We start from the raw sequence: 20,061 nt of genomic DNA, 5'->3' as shown, positions 1-20,061 counted from the left end.
CATTAAGAAATAAAGTCTCTCTTGGAGAAAAACTGCTTCCCTTCTTCTCCTCCGTCATCAGCATTCTTTCCGTCCGGCCGGGAAGGGGAAACTTGGGAGAGCAGCCTAAGTAGTTACCTCATTCCCAGTTCCGCAGGCTCAAGCTTACTTCATTCCATCTTTCTTCTTTTCTTTCTATTCCCTCCTCTGCCTTATTCGCTTCACCGCTCTCTCTATTCGGACAGGACAGAACGGACGGAGACAGACTCAACTCATCATCTTCATCGAGATCTTTCTTATTTTCTTATAGTGATGGTCGAAATAACGGAACAGATGCGCTTAACGAATTGATGAAAGACATCAGTAAAAGAAGCCTTCATAAAGTAGGGCATTGATCGCTCTTAGTCGAAGGAAAGGATTCCGAGACAGCAGCGGTCGCCTAACCCCTTCCGAAGGCTGGGATTTACTAGGATGCAGGTTGTACGGTGACGCCAGCTCCATCCATACTGGGGTTCCGTAGTAATGGGCCTTAGGGGAAGTCCTCAAGTACTCCCGGGGTTGATTAAGGGCGAGCTAAGAGGGAGGGACTCAAAGCCCTCTCAACAATCAAGGAATGGAAATATTCTTATTGCTGCTCCCGGGAAGCTTTATAAGAACTCTTTTCCCCTTAACCCCAGGCACTGAAGTAGAGCAGGGAACTCTGTCCTCGTTGCGGAATTGATTAGGCGGGGTGTAGAGGCAGAATAGAAGACCATACCAAAGACCTAAATGCAATAAAAGTCCAAAGTCAGTTTATAGGACCTAAGCCCTACTTCAAAGGGGTTCAATAAGCCTTAAGGATATATCCAAATAGCCAACAATAAGGATAGGAAGAAAAGAAAGGCACGTTTTCCCCTCGGGTTGAGTCAGATAGGAGATAAGAGCTATTAGGAAGACTATCTTCTTATGTTTATGTATGAGTTCCTGCTAGCCCATGTTGGAGTTTCTAATTAGGGGGTAGACGAAGAGATAGAAGAATTTAGGGAATATAAGAGTAGTCCATCTTCCTCTTTACTGTTTAAGAATTGGCTGATTGTTATTTCCTAGCTAATTGACTTCATTGATTCTTTACTCAACTCATCTAATTGCAGAAGTAAGTCTCAATCTTCTTTTCCTATATGTCTTTTTATAATTAGTGAGTCAGTCAGCTAATCTCGGAAAAAAACAAGTGCAATCTACCATGGGTGGTTAGGAGCTGGGAGGACACTGTTCAGTGGATGGTTTGTAGATTCAGGGGTCAATCTTTGTTGTGCCTTGTTGGCAAGCAACAAACTGCTTTTGTGCATGGTAGGAGGATTGGGGATAATATCTTGTTGGCCCATCCGCTTCTGCGCAACTATCACAGGAATAGAGGTACACCTCGTTGCACTCTCTTTGTTGATTTGATGAAAGCCTAATTTACCTGAGTAACACTACAGGTACAGAAATTTTGGGACCGAATCCGGACCGACGGCCGCCGGCGAGCCATCTCCGGCCACCGGACGGCCGATCCGAGCCGTCCAAAAATTCAAAAAACAAAAACCGAGGGGCCCCACGCGGGAATCAACGTCATCCGAGGTGTGTAGGGTGCTTGATCGGAGCACCCCTTTTCGTATGTGTATATGTACATATACACATACGAAAAGGGGTGCTCCGATCAAGCACCCTACACACCTCGGATGACGTTGATTCCCGCGTGGGGCCCCTCGGTTTTTTTTTTTTGAATTTTTGGACGGCTCGGATCGGCCGTCCGGTGGCCGGAGATGGCTCGCCGGCGGCCGTCGGTCCGGATTCGGTCCCAAAATTTCTGTACCTCTATCATTTTTGAATTTACCTTGAGGTGGGATTTTTTGAGTGTAGTTTTGGACACTTTGGGCTTTCCCGCAATGGTAGTGCAGTGGGTTAGTGAATGCTTCTCGATCGAAGCGAGAGCGCAGCGTGGTCATTACAAGCAGGCAAGGATACCAAGGTAGAGGCTCTTGAAGTAGGAGCAGTTCAGGCACAACAGAAAGGGTTGGTGTGGCCAAAGTGAGAGAATCCTTTCAAAAAGGTTTTACGTGGTTCAAAAGAGAGCTCGGACTAGAGAAAGTAAACTACCAACAGAAGGACCTACTATCTAAGCTCGTGAAAGCGATAGGTATTCTATACCGAGAAAGAAGTACAGCTATCTAAGCAAGGACGGACGATCTTTCAAGGTTCAGCCCTACTCTCCGAACACTTTAGGTTCTCCACCATGTTCAGAGCCTATATACCTAAACCAAACAAGCCTGGTAAACTCCGACCGCCCTGCGCAGAGAGATCGAATAGTCATGGATGGAATGGCAATTCTACTAAACATAGTCTTCGAAAGCACCTTCCTCCCCTGCTCACACGGGTTCAGACCAGGCCATTGACCTTTATGACTTGTGTTGAGAATTGGAGAGATGTCGATCGTCTAATCAAAGCCGACGTTGTAGCCTGCTTTTCTAGTATTGATCACGAGACCAGATACTTATTGATAAACTAGGCAAGCATGTAGGAAGTAGGAATGGAGCTCTTATTCGCTTAATCTCTTCCTTTCTCTCTACTTGTATCAGAGACAGAGAAGGCAAGGAGTATGGGAGCAAGGTCAAAGCAACCCCAAAAGGCTCGTCCCTCTCTCCAGTACTAATGAACGTCTATCCGCACGGTGTCGATGAAAACGCCTGCCGGGTCTCTTTTGCTGCAAACGACCAATCAAACACCCATCATCTCTAATATGATGAAAAGGGGACTCCTATCGGTAGCCGACTTAAGATCATAAGAGAATAGGGTCTCTTTCCCAACTTACCTATCAAGAGGGACAGTCAGATCGAAGAAAGAAGGTTTCAGTTAGCAACCCTCCAATAAAAAGGACTGCACTTTCGCAAGTCAAGTCGAAATAGCATAAGTGATGAATGAACGTTCATTCAAGCTCGTGACACAATCAGTGCGAAAGGGCTCTCTTTGAAGCAAGATTCTTTTAGTCCCGCTAGTCAAAACAGCTAGCTAAGGGCAGAAGATCCGTGTTTTCATGAACCTTGAGTCAGAGAAGTACAGGTGCAGTAACTAGGCTTCAGTCAGCAGTGAAGCAAGGATCCCTTCGTGACTTGTGAGTGCTGTGAAGGACTCTCGCCTCAACCGCCCGTTTGACTTATGGCATCATCTGGTAGCTTTTCAACCTAAGCGATTTCATAACCAGAAAGAAAGACCTCTCTTTCGGGATCAGTCCCGTCCCTAGATGTAGTAGTCAATCAGCGGGGCATTCAAAGAAGCTTTCTTCAGCGGCCAAATACTGGGAGTAGACCTCCCCCTCCCTACGTTGTATACCAAGGTTAGTGGGATCCCCATCCAAGGCCCTCTGAATATGATCTAAATCTGATCGGGAGGCCTGGGTACGCCCAGAGATGTCACTAAAGTGTTCCTGGTTTAAGCTTTTAAGTTCAGCTAGAGTTGAAAGGACTTCAAGGACGTCTCGCCTATATTAGAAGATTCATTTCCAATCTCTCCGAAAGATGTCGACCCTTCTCTAAGTTCATGAAAAAAAGGGAACACTCGTTACGAAGAAAAGGGAAGGCGTCCTACACTAGGTCACCCTTGTCCCTACACTAGCTTCTCCCTCTCTTATGAAGCACAAGGTCTGACAAGCACCCTCCTCTGCTCTTGCCGAACCGCTCGATCTATAATCCCCTGCAACAAAGGCCCGGCTTTGAATGGTTCATTACGCCCAACAAACCGTGCTGGAAAGTCTTTTGAGTCTAGTAATGGTAATAGGGCGAGCCCTTTGATGCCGATTCAGGCACTGACTAAGATGATAACATCCAACATAAGGGGCAATGGCCCATCACCAGAGGCGGAGCAGTTGACATCGTTCGATTTATCGCTCTATTCATTCACAAAGAAAACTTGGTGGATAGGCATTTCGGAGCTAATGTGGATTCTTTCTCTCAGTAGGACTCGTAATCACTTAGCAAGGCTTCTTTGAATGACCAAATTATCTGTATAGTGCTTAGCTGACTTTCCCGTGTAGGCTGGATGCCGGTATCTCGACATCTTTATAGTGCCAAGCCCTCTGTTAGAGCACATAAGGGCGCTTACAACCACTTCATCAGTTCGGGTAAACCTGCGCTAATAGGCTTTGACCCTTTCATACAGAACTTCAAATGTCAATGGGCCAAGCTGTCTCATACACGTATTCAGGTATCCGGGAATGTAATACAAGTGATTCTGCTAAGGCTCAATAGGGCCGCTCCCATAGGAAAGCCATTCTACTGGGGAACCCACCTCTCTCATCGATATGGAAACAGCTGACAGCTCCCGGTTAGATTTTCCTAGAGATGTTTTATTTGATTTATAGTCTGTCTCGTTCCTGGTCTTCGATCACCACCAGATTATCTGACGAGGACGCTGTTCTCCAGTTTATCTTGGATAACTCTCCTAGTTTTCCAGATTTACGGAATCGATACGTCCCCTCCCTTCCCACCATTCCTGTCTTTCAAGGAATGACGTGGGCTCCTACCTGGAAATCCCTTCCAAATATGTTTCGTAAGGGTGGCAAGACTATACAGTCTTGTTTTCCTGCGATCGGTCTTGAGACCGAAGCCTTCTCTTGGGTCGTACGTGACCAAGGAAAGTACACATATTTACCGGGGATTACCTCATCAATATTAACAAGACTTGAGCTAGTAACTCGAGAGTAGAAAGAAATAGAATAGAGTATGACGGAACCAGTAGCTTTGAGCTTGAACGTGTTTCAGCTCTTGTCCTGCTCGAGTGGTTGGTTTTCAATTTGCCTTCAATCAATCTGAAGAAGAATCAGATTCAATCCCAGGAACCTATGCCTTTCGATCGTAGGAATTGCTTTCTAAGGTACCGTTGGCTTGGAAGCTGCTAGCCGACGAATAATGACCAAATGTTAACGAATTCAAAATTACCATCATGATCAACGCTTCAATTCAAAAAAAACTTCTTTCTCACGATGTCGCCCTCCTCCCATACTGAAAAGGAAGACGAAAAGAAGAGCTTGAATGACCAAGGAAACCGACTTGCCCCGTGGCGGGGGTCAAAGTAGTCAAAACAGTAGGCTTTACAAGGTTAGGAAGGAGTAATATATATGTATGTGTAAGTAGGCTTTACAAGGTTAGGAAGGAGTAATGATGGTAGTCAAGGCTCTCAAGTGTTAGTCCATATCTAATGGATAATACTTCCCCTAGCAATCATACATATATATACTAGGTATACTTAGGTCCAAGAAGTCCTAATAGGTCTAAGGTAGGTCATGATTAAGGGTTAAGCTTCCAAAGGTAATCCTATGGACCAATGGTTAATAATTTCCTAGAAAGTAAGTCTATGGTCAAGTAGTCATGATTAAAGTAGGTTATGAGTGCTACTTTTGGTAGTATAGTGATTACTATCTTTGTCCAATGGTTCTTAAATGCTAGGGAAATGTACCTAAGTCAATTGGTACTTAGGTTGGCCTAACTAATGGTTGGAAACTAAACCTGCCACCCAAAGGATAAGAATTTCCCTAACAACTATCGTTCAATGGGTAAAGAGAAAACATACACTAGGAATATGTAATGATGAGGAATAAAGTCAAGAATTGACTAGTCATGAAAGTGCAATGATTACATCCTTTGGTCCAAAAGGTTCAATTAGGGTTTGGATGGGTTCACAAGGCTTAAAGTTGGTCAAAAAAGTCCATCTAGGGTTAGGAGATTGCAACTAGGTAGTTTGGTAGTTCGGTTCATCCAACTAATCGGTTGAAAACTAACTCTACTTGCCATGTAGGACTTCTAGTCAAGAAATAAAATTTAAAGGGCTTAAATCAAATTATGACGGATTATAGCGATTAAAAGGAAATTTTTAAAAGCAATTCCAAGTAATTAAAATAAAATTCAAGTATTTAACAAAATTTTTATTTACCGAAAATTAGGGTCGTTACACAACAAGTTTTTCCTAAAAATTATATAAGGTGGAACATTCAGATAGCCATTAGCACAGCGGTGGACTCTGAGTTTACTCTCTGTTGTCATCTACTCAGCTTTTTTAGTCTATTTTATCGTGTGGATTGGTTTGGAAGTAGGATCTTATGTGGCACTCAGTATTTGTAAGCAACGAGTCTTAAGAATCATCCATATCAAAAATTGCTGGTTGTCTATGGTATCCAATAAACTCATGCGTGCATACAAATTGCTATGCATGACTCATCCATAATCTGTGTGCATGGCCCAACAGCCTCCTCAGCCCAGTCCAAAAGAGCTCCGGACTAAAAGCTCAGATTTCAAATCAAATCTCAAAAGTGCTAAGTCAACTAAAGTGCATAGCTGCTCAGTACATAAAGACCCAGACTCGGCCATTTATCCAGTAAATCTACTATCTCATGGGCCAACCAAGGATGCTTGGTGGTCTAGAAAATTCGAGCTCAATTGTTGACTCGATACATTTAGGGCTACCTAGGCCAGCCAAAGGCAGCCTAGTGGTCTACAAAATCCGAGCTTAGTTGCTGACTCGGTACATTTAGGGCTACCTAGGCCAGTCAAAGACGCCTAATGGTCTAAGAAAATCCGGACTCAGCCATTGATCTGGAAAATCTACAAGATCATCGGCCAGCCAAAGATGCCTAGTGGTCTAAAAAATCCGAGCTCAGTTGTTGACTAGGTACATTAAGGGCAATCTAGGCCAGCCAAAGGCAGCCTAGTGGTCTAGAAAATCCAAGTTCAGTCGTTGACTCGGTACGTTCAGGGCTACCTAAGCTAGCCAAAAAGAACGGGGCATCTTGGGAGGAATCCCTTAGGACTAGGACTCTTAAGTCTCATCCGCTCGTGGCGGGTATAGATAAGTGTTGGAGTGTCCTCCTTACCTTAGGACTCCTTTAACCTTTATCAGGTTTAAGGAATCCCATCACCTTTGTACTTTGCGATTGCTATTGTGAGTCCCTACGGTGCAAGGATTTCTATTAGAAATGGGACCTTTTGGGTTTATCCGTACATGACGGGATTGATGAGCTTTGGAGTGTCCTCCCTTGCTCAGGACTCTTTGACTCTTATCTAGATCAAAAGTCCTTGTGACACATAGAGGTTTATCCCTTGGGATCTCTAGTCCTTATCCTTTACTTGTGGATTAGACCTTGGTTGTTTCAAGAGTCCTTTAGACTGCATGAATTCCCTCGATAAAGTATTTTATAGTGATTGGTTTCAGGTGGTTGACTTACCACTTCTCTTATTCTTCTAGCTCTAAGACTGAGCTGGAGGTAACATCTCATGAGCTTAGCTCCTTGGTTGAGCTAGACATCATACAAAAATGCCTTATATCATTTTCTACATACGCCAATCAACTCCAATATAATGCCTGAAAGATATTTACACTACTCAAGCATAAACAAAGTGTATTATATACACAAATGCGCGAAATGAGAACAAAAAAAAATGGAATGCTTAAAAAATAAATCTCCACGCTAGCGATACATACTAGTTACTTCACACAATTTTTAGGCTCAACTTATTCAAAAAAATTCATGTATATGCATATAGTCCCTCCGTTTCATATTGAGAGTCCACTACGAAAAGTTGTGCCATTTTTTAAATAAAAAAATCAACTAATTTCGTGTATAATTTTTGGAATTTTTTAGCACCAATTAAAGTACTAATTGTGATCTTTAATACGGTGCGAAAAAAAATTAAAAAAATTATACACGGAAGTAGTTTATATTTTGATTTGAAAAATGGCAAGAGAGAGAGTATGAGACTCTCAATATGGAACGGAGGGAGTAATACGGATTACACACACAACCGAATTCAATGGGATGCACGACTGTTGCCATTATTACAACAATTGAGCATATCTAAAGTATCTAGCATGCGAAATCACTTCTTACAAGGGAAGATTGCACAAAATGTTTGTATACAAAACAAAAAACGTAAACTATAAGCGTAATCTACCGCCCTCCCAACTTGAAATGTGTTGTTTCCTCAATGCAAAAGCATAAAAGTAAGAAGAGGGATAGAACAAAAGTACCGAAGGGGAGGAATGTCAACCACCCTATACATCGACCAAGTTTGAGGATTTTTTTGCTTCATTGTCTCATTTTGTCATTGGATTTGCATCCAACGTGCACTCCTTCGGTCACGTAAGGTCATCATTGAAATTTTATTGGTCTTACAATTGCCACACGTAATGGCACCCTTGCCTAGGGCTCCTCAATGCATCACTCACTCTAACTTTTAGACCCAAACTACCAAGGTGTAGACACCTCCCAAGCGGGACATCTCCATACAGATTGATCGACGTTGGTCGCTTGTTTGGTTGTTTGCTTCTTATAAACCAAGATCGTGAATATTTCCATTGCGAGGAACACCGCCACACGATGGCAGTTATCATCAAAATAGAGTCGCCACCTAGTTTATGAAAACTAGGAAAAACAGATAGAGATTCCGGGTATGGGAGGCAAAAGTACAATGATGGAAAGGTGTTAGGCACCTCTCTTTGCCCAGCCGTGAGACTGGCCCATAATTGTTCGACATATGATTAATGCTTACTTTATTTGATTCTAACATAGTCTGTTTTGTTGATAAGGTGAGCCAGTACGATGATCGAAAGCATGCATCAAAATAAGCCAAAAACAAATATGTCCCAGTAAATAGATCCCTCAGCCGGTGAATTGATGTCATGGCCGAGGAATCTTACTGGATTGATGTATCGGCCGAAGGATTGATGTCCCAACAGATGTTCTTCGTCACACCAGAACAGATACTTAACAGAGAATCAAAACACTTTGATTAATGTACAAAAACGTAAAAGAGATCAAACCATAGGCCCCTGAGCCTCACCACTTTGATCCCTCAGTTGCTTTATCGCTTCGGATTAGGGGGGATTGACTGATTTGCTTCTCGAAAACCCTAGGGTTAGGCTTTGTACCTACAACAAAAATTACATTTTACAGCGTTCGAAAAATGCTATTGAATGTCAGATAGCGTTCTTCAAAACGCTGTATTAGTCGATGCTGTTAAAAGTCAAGACTTTTCATAGCGTTTTTTGAGTGCTGTCTTAGATAAACTTTTAATAGCATTTTTTAAACGCTATATTAGATAAACTTTTAATAGCGTTTTTTGAACACTGTCTTAGAAAAAATTTTAATACCATTTTTTAAACGATGTATGTCTTAGATAAACTTTTAATAATGTTTTTTGAATGTTGTCTTAGATAAACTTTTAATACCATTTTTTGCATGCTAATTTTGAGATTCTTTTAATAGCGTGTTTGTCATTTCACCCCTCGTTTAATATTATTTTTTATTACATTCAAAACCAATTGTAAAACAATTATTAGAAAAACATGAATATAATCTAAAACTTCAATGTTGCCAATGTAATTAACCAAATTCATTCAATAGGGCAAGTATTCATTACACTAGCTTTCGAAACAACTCGAAAACACAAATTACATGAAAGGGTTGCAAGAATTACAATGGATTCATATAGTACCCGGGTGTCTAATGTTACCAAAGGTAGCCATAAATAAATTAAGCTAACCAAAATATTACTTGAAAATTTTCTATGCTACAAGCTTGTTGAAATTGATGCAATTTTTGAGCAATATTGTCTCTCTTTCCTCCCAAAGCCAAACACGTGGAATTGATGCAATCTTCTTGATTTCTTGTGGTACAAAATTTTGGATCAACAGATGGGTGTAGAATAAGCTCATGATTCGAGAAAGTATTCATACTATAAAAGCACAAGCATTATTAAATAAGTGGATCACTATGGAAGTGCATCATCAAGATGCATAATATAACTTAGAATTACCTAAGAAACTGCTCAGTACCTACGTATAAGCCATCAAAGAGAAGTTCAATAAAAAAAAAAACCTCACAAAGTTGTGTAACTAAGCAATCGGTAAGCAAAAAAGATAGGTCGCAATCCGACACACATACAGGATTCAACCAAGTGTACATGCCTCTGGTCAGTAGACCTTTTAAGGGTACTTGCAGCAGTGTTGATTCCCCCTTTCAACAGTCAACTCAATATCTCAAGCAATAGGCACATCAACATCATCGTCTTATGGATCTGCTCACCAAAAATTTAGGAAAAAACCATGTGGTTGTCCAAACTGGTTTCCAAAGATTTAGGAAGAAACCTATAAGACGAAGGGAAAATGAAACAACTAGGTTAAAAACAAGCTTGGGTACTTTGGGTCCTCCTAGCAGAAGCATGTTTGTTACTCTGCAATCTTCCATTTCTACCTATCCTCCATTTCAACCTTTTCTGTAGCAAGATATTGGTTCAACACATAACTCCTCTCACCCCATTAATTTGTATCTCAACTGAACCAATACTCTATTGAAAGTATAGGAAACAACAAAGCCAGAAACGCTATCAAACAGATAGTGCTTAGGAAAAAGATGCTATCTCCTAATGCTATAAAAAGCCTAATTTATTGTAGTGTCAGCAATTAGAATACCAAAATATTCTAGCAGATACCTTAAAGATAAATGGTAGAATCTTCAATGGCATATCTGTGCTCAAGGTGCTTCTAACGAGTCCGTTTTCTTGTACGGAGCAAGGCCTCAGATGATGGGGAGAAAGCATTACTTGATGTAGCCAATGATGGGAAGCTCTTTGCTTTTCACGGATGTGGTCAAATACCACTCTTGTGGTGTTATGATTCTGCACTTACTCTCTTCAGTTTCGATAGTAGGCCATCCTTCAGTAATTTAAGACAAAAGCAGGTGAGAAAAGGCATATACGCTTATAGGGTGAAAAAAAAGTGGCTTAAGTGTCAGATTATGTGTAACAAGGTCCTGGGTTAAAAAGGAACTTAAAGCACAAAATCCAACTAATAGCAGCTCTAAAGCATACAAAACATACTAAAACAAGCAAAGTTTTTTAGACTAGAATAGCCTCTCTCTCTGTTAGAGGGTAGTTGCTTCTGCGTTTCCTCCCCTTCTTATTACAAAACACTATAATTGCTTCTCTATCATAGCATTTCTAAAAAAATCACTATCAGTTAATGCTATTGAAAGTCATAATTGTTGTAGTGATGGTGTAGAGTTCATAACTATTGAAAGTCATAAAATAGTGCACATTCTAGCGACAACCTTTGTAAATACATCCCATCAGTTTGGTCAACATGAACCCTACTTCCATAAACAGAGGCGATCTCATGACAGCATTTACACATGATGGTGTGTGTATAAATAGATGAGGTGTAATGAATTTATTGGAAAACCACCAACACATTAAATCATATAAACTTGCAAGACAAACCCATACAAAGCCCCACCATTGCAAGATTTTAGACCAAATAAACCATGGTACTCTACACTGCATTAAAAGGTGAACAGGGGTTTCAAGCATTTGCATACAGAAAGAAGACATACGTGTTAATTAATTTTCATTCAGAGCAATATTCCTTTTGCATTGCTGGCCAGGTAAAGAGTTCAACTTGAAAGGGCAGAGGTTTTTCCAGTTCTTCACACTAAGTGCACCAATGTGATTATCTGCATTATAGAGCTCTTCCCATTCCCATAGAATGATTTAACAAAGAACAAGCCAGATTTACTATCCCACTTGAGTTCAATCGAAAATTACTCAAGCCTTGTTGTCCTCCCAAATAAAAAGCCGCCTTCTGAAGTTGAGAGTCTAGGAAAAGTTGGCATGATCATACATTTCAACCAATTGCAATTAACTCAACTACATGTAATGTAAAAGTAATAGTTCATAGAGGGAAGGAACTCAATATCTAACCATTAGAAGCCATGCATCTGATATCCGTTATGCAGTGATTAGAGAGGGAAATAGAGCTGCAGTTTTGGTATGAAGTGATTGAAATTTTTTGGGGTTGGTCATTTGATATCTTAGCCTCACGAAGAGGGAAAAGAGATTGACATCCAAAATTTGGTAGAATGCTATGGTAGAAATAGTTTTTCTTCTTCTTATCCCCATGTCTCTCTTTAATTTCTACACAGTTCAGCAACTATGGTATATCATCAACAAAAAATATCATATTCTAGCACTTTATCTAAGCAAAAAATACTATTTTTCAACACTTAACATCCAATTCACTTTCGAGATTGCAGTATTATCACATCACAACAACAAATACAATTAGTTGAATGACCTTTCTTTTTAACTAGAGGTCCTAAGAAAGAGTTACCATACCTGATCCATCACCAAGGTTGACCCTTCTCATCATACTTGGACTTCAACTTGACTACCTCCATCCACGATAATGGTCTTCATGCACTTACCATCTAAGATTTAAAAGTTAAAAACATGAAAACTCAAAATAGAAACAAAAAACTATGCTTACACAAAAAAGAAAAAGCTATAGGAAAAATTGAGGGCCTGATAGACCATAACATGAAGAATGCACACCACCAGATAAATTATTACTGCAGTCATTAGACACACTCCACCTCCTCGACACGTAAAGGGAAACTTGTCCTTCTTTCCCTTAGTTGTTATCCTTCCTTCAACTAGTGTATTGATCTTCTTTTTTTGCTTCTTCATATCCTTATCTCTCCAATATGTATGGAAGAGAAAAAAAAACCCTCACAAGTCACAACCATACAAAGTTGATACTTGACAAGGGGCAGCCCATGCAAAAAATCTGTTTATTACCTCTTTCTCAACATCGGCATAACCAAAAAGGGGAAAATCTAATTGTGCTTCCAATCTTGGGAGTTGTGGTGGTTTTGTGCCAGTTTGCCTCGTAAGGCACCTACGAACAACTTCCATGAGCACAAGAAAGTATTCAACAAAATCAAGATCAGAGAACAAACAGCGAATGACAATTCAGGTAAAAAGTTGGTTATCAATATGAAATCAAATCCGCCCCACATATAACATTATCAACTCTAAAGTTTATCAAGGACTCAAGAGAACCAATCTATACACAGTTCTAGTCACTGCACCAAAATGTCAGAAACAACAAAGATATCTTAAAATTTGTAAAGCAAGTAGTAAAGATAGCCAATATCCAAGACCTAAAACTATATTTCAGTCAACAAGGTTACTATTACCAAGAACAAATTCTTAAATCATCCTCAACTGCAATGGAAACCAACAGACAGGAGAGAGAATCACACCCATGAAACATGACACTATGACAGTAGGGGAAAATATTTGATTTGAAACCCAATAGTATTGTTAGCATCTCTCCATTGAAAGGTCACAAGCAACAAATTTATCAGGCATTCATTTATCATCCGAGAGAATACTTTGATATGGAGGAGGGAATAAAAGTACATTACCCTGGTGAAGAGTCCATAATAACTTTGTCTGCAGGCCATTCGATGGTTGTTCCCACAACTTTGTTGATATCGGTCATGTCACTTCGTCGATATGGATCATCTTCTATCAGATTAGTTCCTCTCAACAAACAAAAATAGCACAACATCAACACCTATAAGGCTATAACAGAGCGTTACTTGTTCTCCTAACAAGGAGTAAGAAACAAAAACTTAAAAACAATTTTTGGAGTGCTACTAATCTGGAAATAGATTATGGCAAAGAGTTTATCTCAGTGTGTGATAAATCTAGCACCTGGAGGATAGAAAAGTGATTAGAGATTGTCGGAGGAACTTCCATGGGATCACAGTTCAAATATTCTTCTAATTCTCGAGGGTCTGAAGGAGTTCTTTCCCATTCTTTTGCTACCAACAAGATCTCCTCCAAGACTTCCTATTCACATGACTGTAAGAGTTCATTTGTCACTCGTCATGGATTCCTCGTCTTCTGGAAATAACTCCTGATAGTTTTTCGTTAGACAAGCGAGATCGAAATCAGTGTGAAATCTATTTTCAAATAGTCTTATGGTTGAAGCTAACAGGTCCAAATAAAAATTTTTGCCTTGAGGAGAGATTCTGAGGGATTGCTTCGGGTCCGCAAGATCATCTCTCTACCTTAAAAGAAATAATCAATGGGTTCTCTAATGTGATTTACATAAACCTTTTCACCTTCAATGCCATTGCCATGTGTGGCTTGTGATTCCCAATAACACTAGAAATTTACTTAGGAGTCAGGATTCCTATATACCTTCAAATCACTCTAAATTAGCAGAATAAGACGAATTTGGGTTTTATGAATGACTATTGAGAGTGTGCAATTGCTAACGGCAAAAGTAGCATACATGTACTTTTTGATTGAAGGCTTTTACTCAAAATTGCTACTTTACTCAAAATTGTTTTGAAAATTTTACATAACTTTTTCTGCACAAACATTGCGTGTGCCCCAGCTGCTAGTCTCTAACAACACGATTACCAGCGGACAAATGACAAATATCAACAACAGAAAATTAAGGTTTACCAAAAAGAGAAGCTCTGAGTGCTAGCAAAATCATGAATCTGTTGCCTAACAACACCGATCCCACATTCGTCCGACACATTCAGCTCCAAGACCATGTTCTGCATCTGCGTCCCGTATAGTTTCCGGGCCACTGCAAGAATCGTCGACATCTTGCCCATCCCGGGAGGCCCATACAGTAACAAATGCGTCAATTTGTTCTCGCTAGTAAGCCTATCAATTGTTCGACAAAATGCCCAAATCAAATACAGAAACCACAAAAAAGCCCGTCGTCAACTGTTCGAAGAAAGTCACCGATCGAAAACAGAAACATAGATACACGAAAATGGTACTATGTAAGCCAAAATGGTACTATGTAAGCCCTACGAAATTGGGGAAAGAGGTGGTTACTGGTGTCAACGATGTTGCGATGGGCGGCCACGTCGGCGAGGGACTGGGGGAGGTACTTTTCTACCCAAGGGTGTCGGGAGGTGTGACAACTTTTTTGCCCTTGTTGCAGCTCGGTTTGGGGGAGCTGTTGTCGCCGTGGTTGTCGTCGTCGATGTCCATTATAGCGCTCCTGAGGGAGCAGAAAAACGAGAAGATTAGTCAATCATTACGGTGTGAAGGTTATTGAAAACGAGAGGAGAAGAACAGCTGTAATCGATCCATCCTCAGCCAACACCGCATCGCACGAAGTGGGTAATATAGCGCTATCTCACGAAATCGATTGAAATTTCAGAAGTTGTGAGAGATTGGCGCCTAATATTTAAGTGCTCGCTGTAGAAGAGAAAGAAGAACGCTATGTTAAACTCTTCCGCGTCCAAACAGTACACATCCTTCTATTTTAATTACAGGAACACTATTAATTGCATCCTATAATAGCATTTTGAAAAAACATTATAAATTTATGCTATTAAAGCCGCTATCTGTTGTAGTGGAGTACTTCGGGATTTGATTGTCGAATCGCGGCTGCCTTCAGAAGATTAGGGCTTTTGTAGAGGGAATATGAGAGAGTATATTTGCAGAGTTTCAAGGCTAGAGAGAGTGTATGAACATGTTAATTTCGAAACCCTAAGGGCCCTTTATTTAGGCAATTGGTGACTCACTCTGGCCAATCAAAATGCACGATTAAATCGGAAGTATATATGCAAAAGATATCTTTTTGCAATCTCCTTATGTAGCCCGAACGCATTGGGATTTGGCTACTAGAGTTTTGTGAATGGATCAAATATATGACAAAACATTCCAGAATCTAGAAAATAGACGATGTGGCGGCCGAGCAAATGATCTGGCGGCCTAAGGATTGATGTTGTGGCTTAGGGATAGGCCTGGTGGCCGAGTGATCGATCCCTTAGGGAGATTTTCAAGCTACATGTTTTACGGGTGAAAGAATGATGTTGAGACCTTAAGATCAATGTTACGGCTGACAGATGGATTATCCTAAGATACTGTACTTCTGTCTGAAAGGTTATTTGGCTCTGAATTGGATCCTCTAAGTGGCTAAAAGTACTCACCATATGTTCATGGGTTCATGAGAAGTCAATCAGCAATCACTGTATCCATTCATCATTGGAATGGTCCCCAAGGTGGGACTTGAAATAATCGTTAGGCTAAATTGGGGTGTCTGCAGAGAAGGAGTGGTACCAATACCACCAACAAATGATTCTTACCGGTACCAACTGGACAAAATGCAAATTTTTTCATTCTTCGCATTTTTGCATTCCGACCACTTCTAACACATTCACATCACCCCCAAACCTCCTTGAATCATCGAAACACAATTCCACACAACCCTCCAAACATCCGGTTTTCTAATGTTTGAACAAAAATAGAGACTCAGACTACAATTCAAAACAAAGACAAGGGGACACGTACGTGGTTTTATCATACAAAAATGCCTTGTATCATTTTCTACACACGCCAATCAACTCCAATATAATGCATAAAAGATATTTACACTACTCAAGCATAAACAAAGCGTATTATATACACGAATGTGGGAAATGAGAAAAAAAAAATGGAATGCTTAAAAAATAAATCTCCACTCTAGCGATGCATACTAGTTACTTCACACAATTTTTAGGCTCAACTTCTTCAACAAAGTTCATGTATATGCATACACTCCCTCCGTTCCATATTGAGAGTCCACTATAAAAAGTTGTGCCATTTTTTAAATAAAAAAATCAACTACTTTCGTGTATAAGTTTTTGAATTTTTTAGCACCAATTAAAATACTAATCGAGATCTTTAATAAGGTGCGAAAAAAATAAAAAAATAATACACGGAAGTAGTTGATATTTTGATTTGAAAAATGACAAGAGAGAGTATGAGACTCTCAATATGGAACGGAGGGAGTAATACGGATTACACACACAACCGAATTCAACGGGATGCACAACTATTGCCATTATTACAACAATTGAGCATATGTAAAGTATCTAGCATGCGAAATCACTTCTTACAAGGGAAGATTGCACAAAATGTTTGTATACAAAACAAAAAACGTAAACTATAAGCATAATCTACCCTCCTCCCAACTTGAAATGTGTTGTGTCCTCAATGCAAAAGCATAAAAGTAAGGAGAGGGATAGAACAAAAGTACCGAAGGGGCAGAATGTCAACCACCCTATACATCGACCAAGTTTGAGGATTTTTTTGCATCATTGCCTCATTTTGTCATCGGATTTGCATCCAACGTGCACTCCTTCGGTCACACAAGGTCATCATTGAAATTTTATTGGTGTTACAATTGCCACACGTAATGGCACCCTTGCTTAGGGCTCCTCAATGCATCACTCACTCCAACTTTTAGACCCAAACTACCAAGGATGTAGGTGTGGTAGCATGTTTATGCTGCAAAAGACTTAAGAACAGACTACCTATTAAGAGCCAAATGACATTAGCACCGCTTGACACGTTTTATCTAAGTTCAAAGTTACCGAAAGTATCGTAGAGCAAGTCATACAACAACTTCAAGCTCGAAACAGGTAGCTATACTAGACCATCAAGAGTGAAATTGGAAAAAAAATAAAAACAAAAACAAAATATTAGAATGTCAAGTTCAAACGTCTTCAGCCAAACGTGGATTTCGAATATTGATTGTGCCATTAAGAGCTATTACTATGAGCACATCACTCCACGCCAAAAATTTGGTCAAAAATTGAATTTGACCATGCCACAAGATAAGATCCTTTGAGTAGCGCAATTGTTGAATTCGTTTTAGACATTTAAGTTCTAGCAAGTACATGCGTAATCCAAACTAAATTATTTTTCAAGCTATTGACAAAATCTAAAATGTAAGGATGGTAAACCAAATCAAATATATCAACACTAAGAAAATCAGTTAATTTCACTTCCACAAAATTTGGTTTCTTGAAAGTAGGAGACCAACTCTTGGTCTCATACGCGTTGTCTTTCTTTTCTAACAATGAGTACAAATGGTCTACCTCTGCGTAAGGAATGGCTCTTTCATCCCCAGTTAGTAAGGAATTAATGGATTGCTACAATGCATAATGAGTTGGAGTATTTGAAGACAAACCATGTCTGAGACTTGTTGAGTCTTCCGCCTAGGCGTAAGACCATTTGGAACAAATGGGTTTTCAAGATCAAACGCTAAGGCAAATGGTTCTACGAGGAGGTATTAGGCTCATCTGCTAGCTAAGGGTTACACTTAATTAATGGGTGTAGACTATGTAGAAACTTTCTCCCCTGTGGTCAGGTTTGCCTCTTTTCGCCTGGAATTATTCTAGAAGGATATCAAAATAGCTCTTTCAATGGAGAACTGGATGATAAGATATGTTTGGATCATTGCTAAACCTTTGGCACCAAACTTTGGGCAAGCGTTGGAGAGTCATTTAATTAGATTTTTACTAAATTGGGCCGAAATTTATGAGTTTTTGGGCTAAAAATTAATGGGCCACATTAATTCTACGATTTGGAGCAAGGCCTGATTAATCGAAGTCCAAGTGAAGCTAGGTGCACCAAATAATTTTCCCCTTGAGATCAATTTATTAGAAGGAAGCTGGGGTCTATTTTTTCACCATTATTACGTGGAAGAATTAGATGTAAAGGTGGAGTGGCCCATAACTATAGGAAGCAGTTGGCCATTTCATTTGAAAGTGGAAAATGTTATGGACACTTGGCAAGTTGAGGTAAATCGACAGCCCATTTCCCATCCATTTAAGCTATGTTCAAACGGCTCCAATGCCCATGATCTTGAAATCGCTACAAACTGCCGTGGCTGCAACGTGCATGGGACACTTGGCTAATATTGGAGGAGTTTGGCGGTTGATTTTCATAGCTTTACAGAGGGGACTTTCGTCTATAAATACTAGTTTCGAAGATGAAAAAAGGGGCCAAAACCACATAAGCTCAGCGTTGATCTATAACCTTTAAATTTTCCAGGAAAGTTTAAATTATCAAAAAACTTTACTCTCTCTCTCTCCAACTTTCTCTCTATCCAGGCGATTTACCTAGGGCTTTTCATCGTTCCGCCGCCGCCTACCTGGGGAAGGTGCCTCCTTCCGTCCTCCCCCTAGGTCCAATCTCCTCTCCTCCCCCTCTATCTCTCTCTCCTATCCTCTCCTCCTCCGGATCGCGCCTCTTTTCCTCTCCTCCATTCTCATTGGGGTTCCGCCCTCCCCGGCATGGGAGGGTGTGGCGTTTCGCCTCCACTGGTGGTCCCTTGGTTATGTCAGAATGCCTAGTGGCGTGGGAGCCTCGATTGGTTGTTTGGTTGTCTAGTTTGGTGGCAGTTGGTTCGGATCTGGTAGTTGCAGGTGGAGGGCGGTGGAGCGGTGGTGGGGTGGTGTCCCGTTAGTTTCATGTTTCTAATTTTGTTTTGCAGGTTTTATTCAAAACGATCGGTGAAGATGGCGGTGTGGATCGGCGGTGGTTTTCAGTTCGGTGGTGGTGAGGTGGTTGTGGCCCTCATGGTGGTTTGCTCAGGTCATTTTGTGTGCCGAAAGTCCGGTCGGCGGCCATTCCGAGTTCTCCTTTGGGCTTGGGGCTGGCAATTCATCATTCCGGTTTGTTGCTGCTGTTTGGTTTCTTCGGTGGTGCTGGGTTTGGTTGGGGCTGCTGTTTGGTGGTGGTGTGCTCCCTTGCCTTGAGTGTCGTGTACTTCATTGTCGTAGGCCTGTTTCCGCCACTAGTCTCTACATCTGAGAGGGGCCGGCTGGGCTGGTTTTCCAGTGGTTTGTGCGTCGGTGGAGTATATAGCGTTTAGGGTTATAGGTGTTAGATTGGGTGGGCCGGTCCTTGGTTGGACAGGGTTTCGATGTTTTGGGCTTTAATCTGTTTTATTTAGGTGCTGAGTTGTGCTGTATTGTTTATTTGTTTGTTGAACCCTTGTAGACCTTTGGGTGTTTTGGACTTTACCCTTGAGGTGTATCATCCAACTTTTTGTTGGATCTCCTTTCCATTTCCCCGTTTTTAATAAAATTTCATCTTTTACCGATAAAAAAGAAGTAGTTTAAACTATCGTTTACTTTTCATTGTACTGAGTACTCATTGGTTCTCGCACCAACTTTATTTTTCTTGTACCTCGAGTTTATTGTTCAGATATAATAGTTTTTTTTGCGTTTGTTCTTCTTTTTCTCACACGGCTGGAAAATTTTAAGTCCACTTCATTGTGGCAAATCACGAACCTCTTTGTGGCCTCATCCGTTGGGCCATACACAATTGCTGTCAGTTACAAAGTCCGAAAGGGCATTCAATCTCTCACATTGAATGCGACAAGTCCTGGCACGCCTGCACTTATACCCCACATGCCATTGATTTT

General features: G+C 40.6%; 1 long non-coding RNA gene across 2 annotated transcripts; it reads right to left on the bottom strand.

The window, feature by feature from the left end:
• Positions 1-10,499: 10,499 nt before the first annotated feature.
• Positions 10,500-14,631, bottom strand: LOC131308567 (uncharacterized). Of its 2 annotated transcripts, none has more exons than XR_009194483.1 (3): positions 14,301-14,631; positions 12,153-12,244; positions 10,500-11,951 (listed from the first exon to the last, which is right to left on the bottom strand). It is a non-coding gene; the product is annotated as an uncharacterized LOC131308567 (long non-coding RNA). The 2 variants fall into 2 exon arrangements; XR_009194482.1 differs by lacking the exon at positions 14,301-14,631 and adding an exon at positions 12,615-12,696.
• Between the last annotated feature and the right edge of the window lie 5,430 nt (positions 14,632-20,061).

The sequence above is a fragment of the Rhododendron vialii genome, chromosome 11a (assembly GCF_030253575.1).
Source record: "Rhododendron vialii isolate Sample 1 chromosome 11a, ASM3025357v1".
Classification (NCBI taxonomy): Eukaryota; Viridiplantae; Streptophyta; class Magnoliopsida; order Ericales; family Ericaceae; genus Rhododendron; species Rhododendron vialii.
This window is presented reverse-complemented; position numbering and strand designations above follow the sequence as displayed.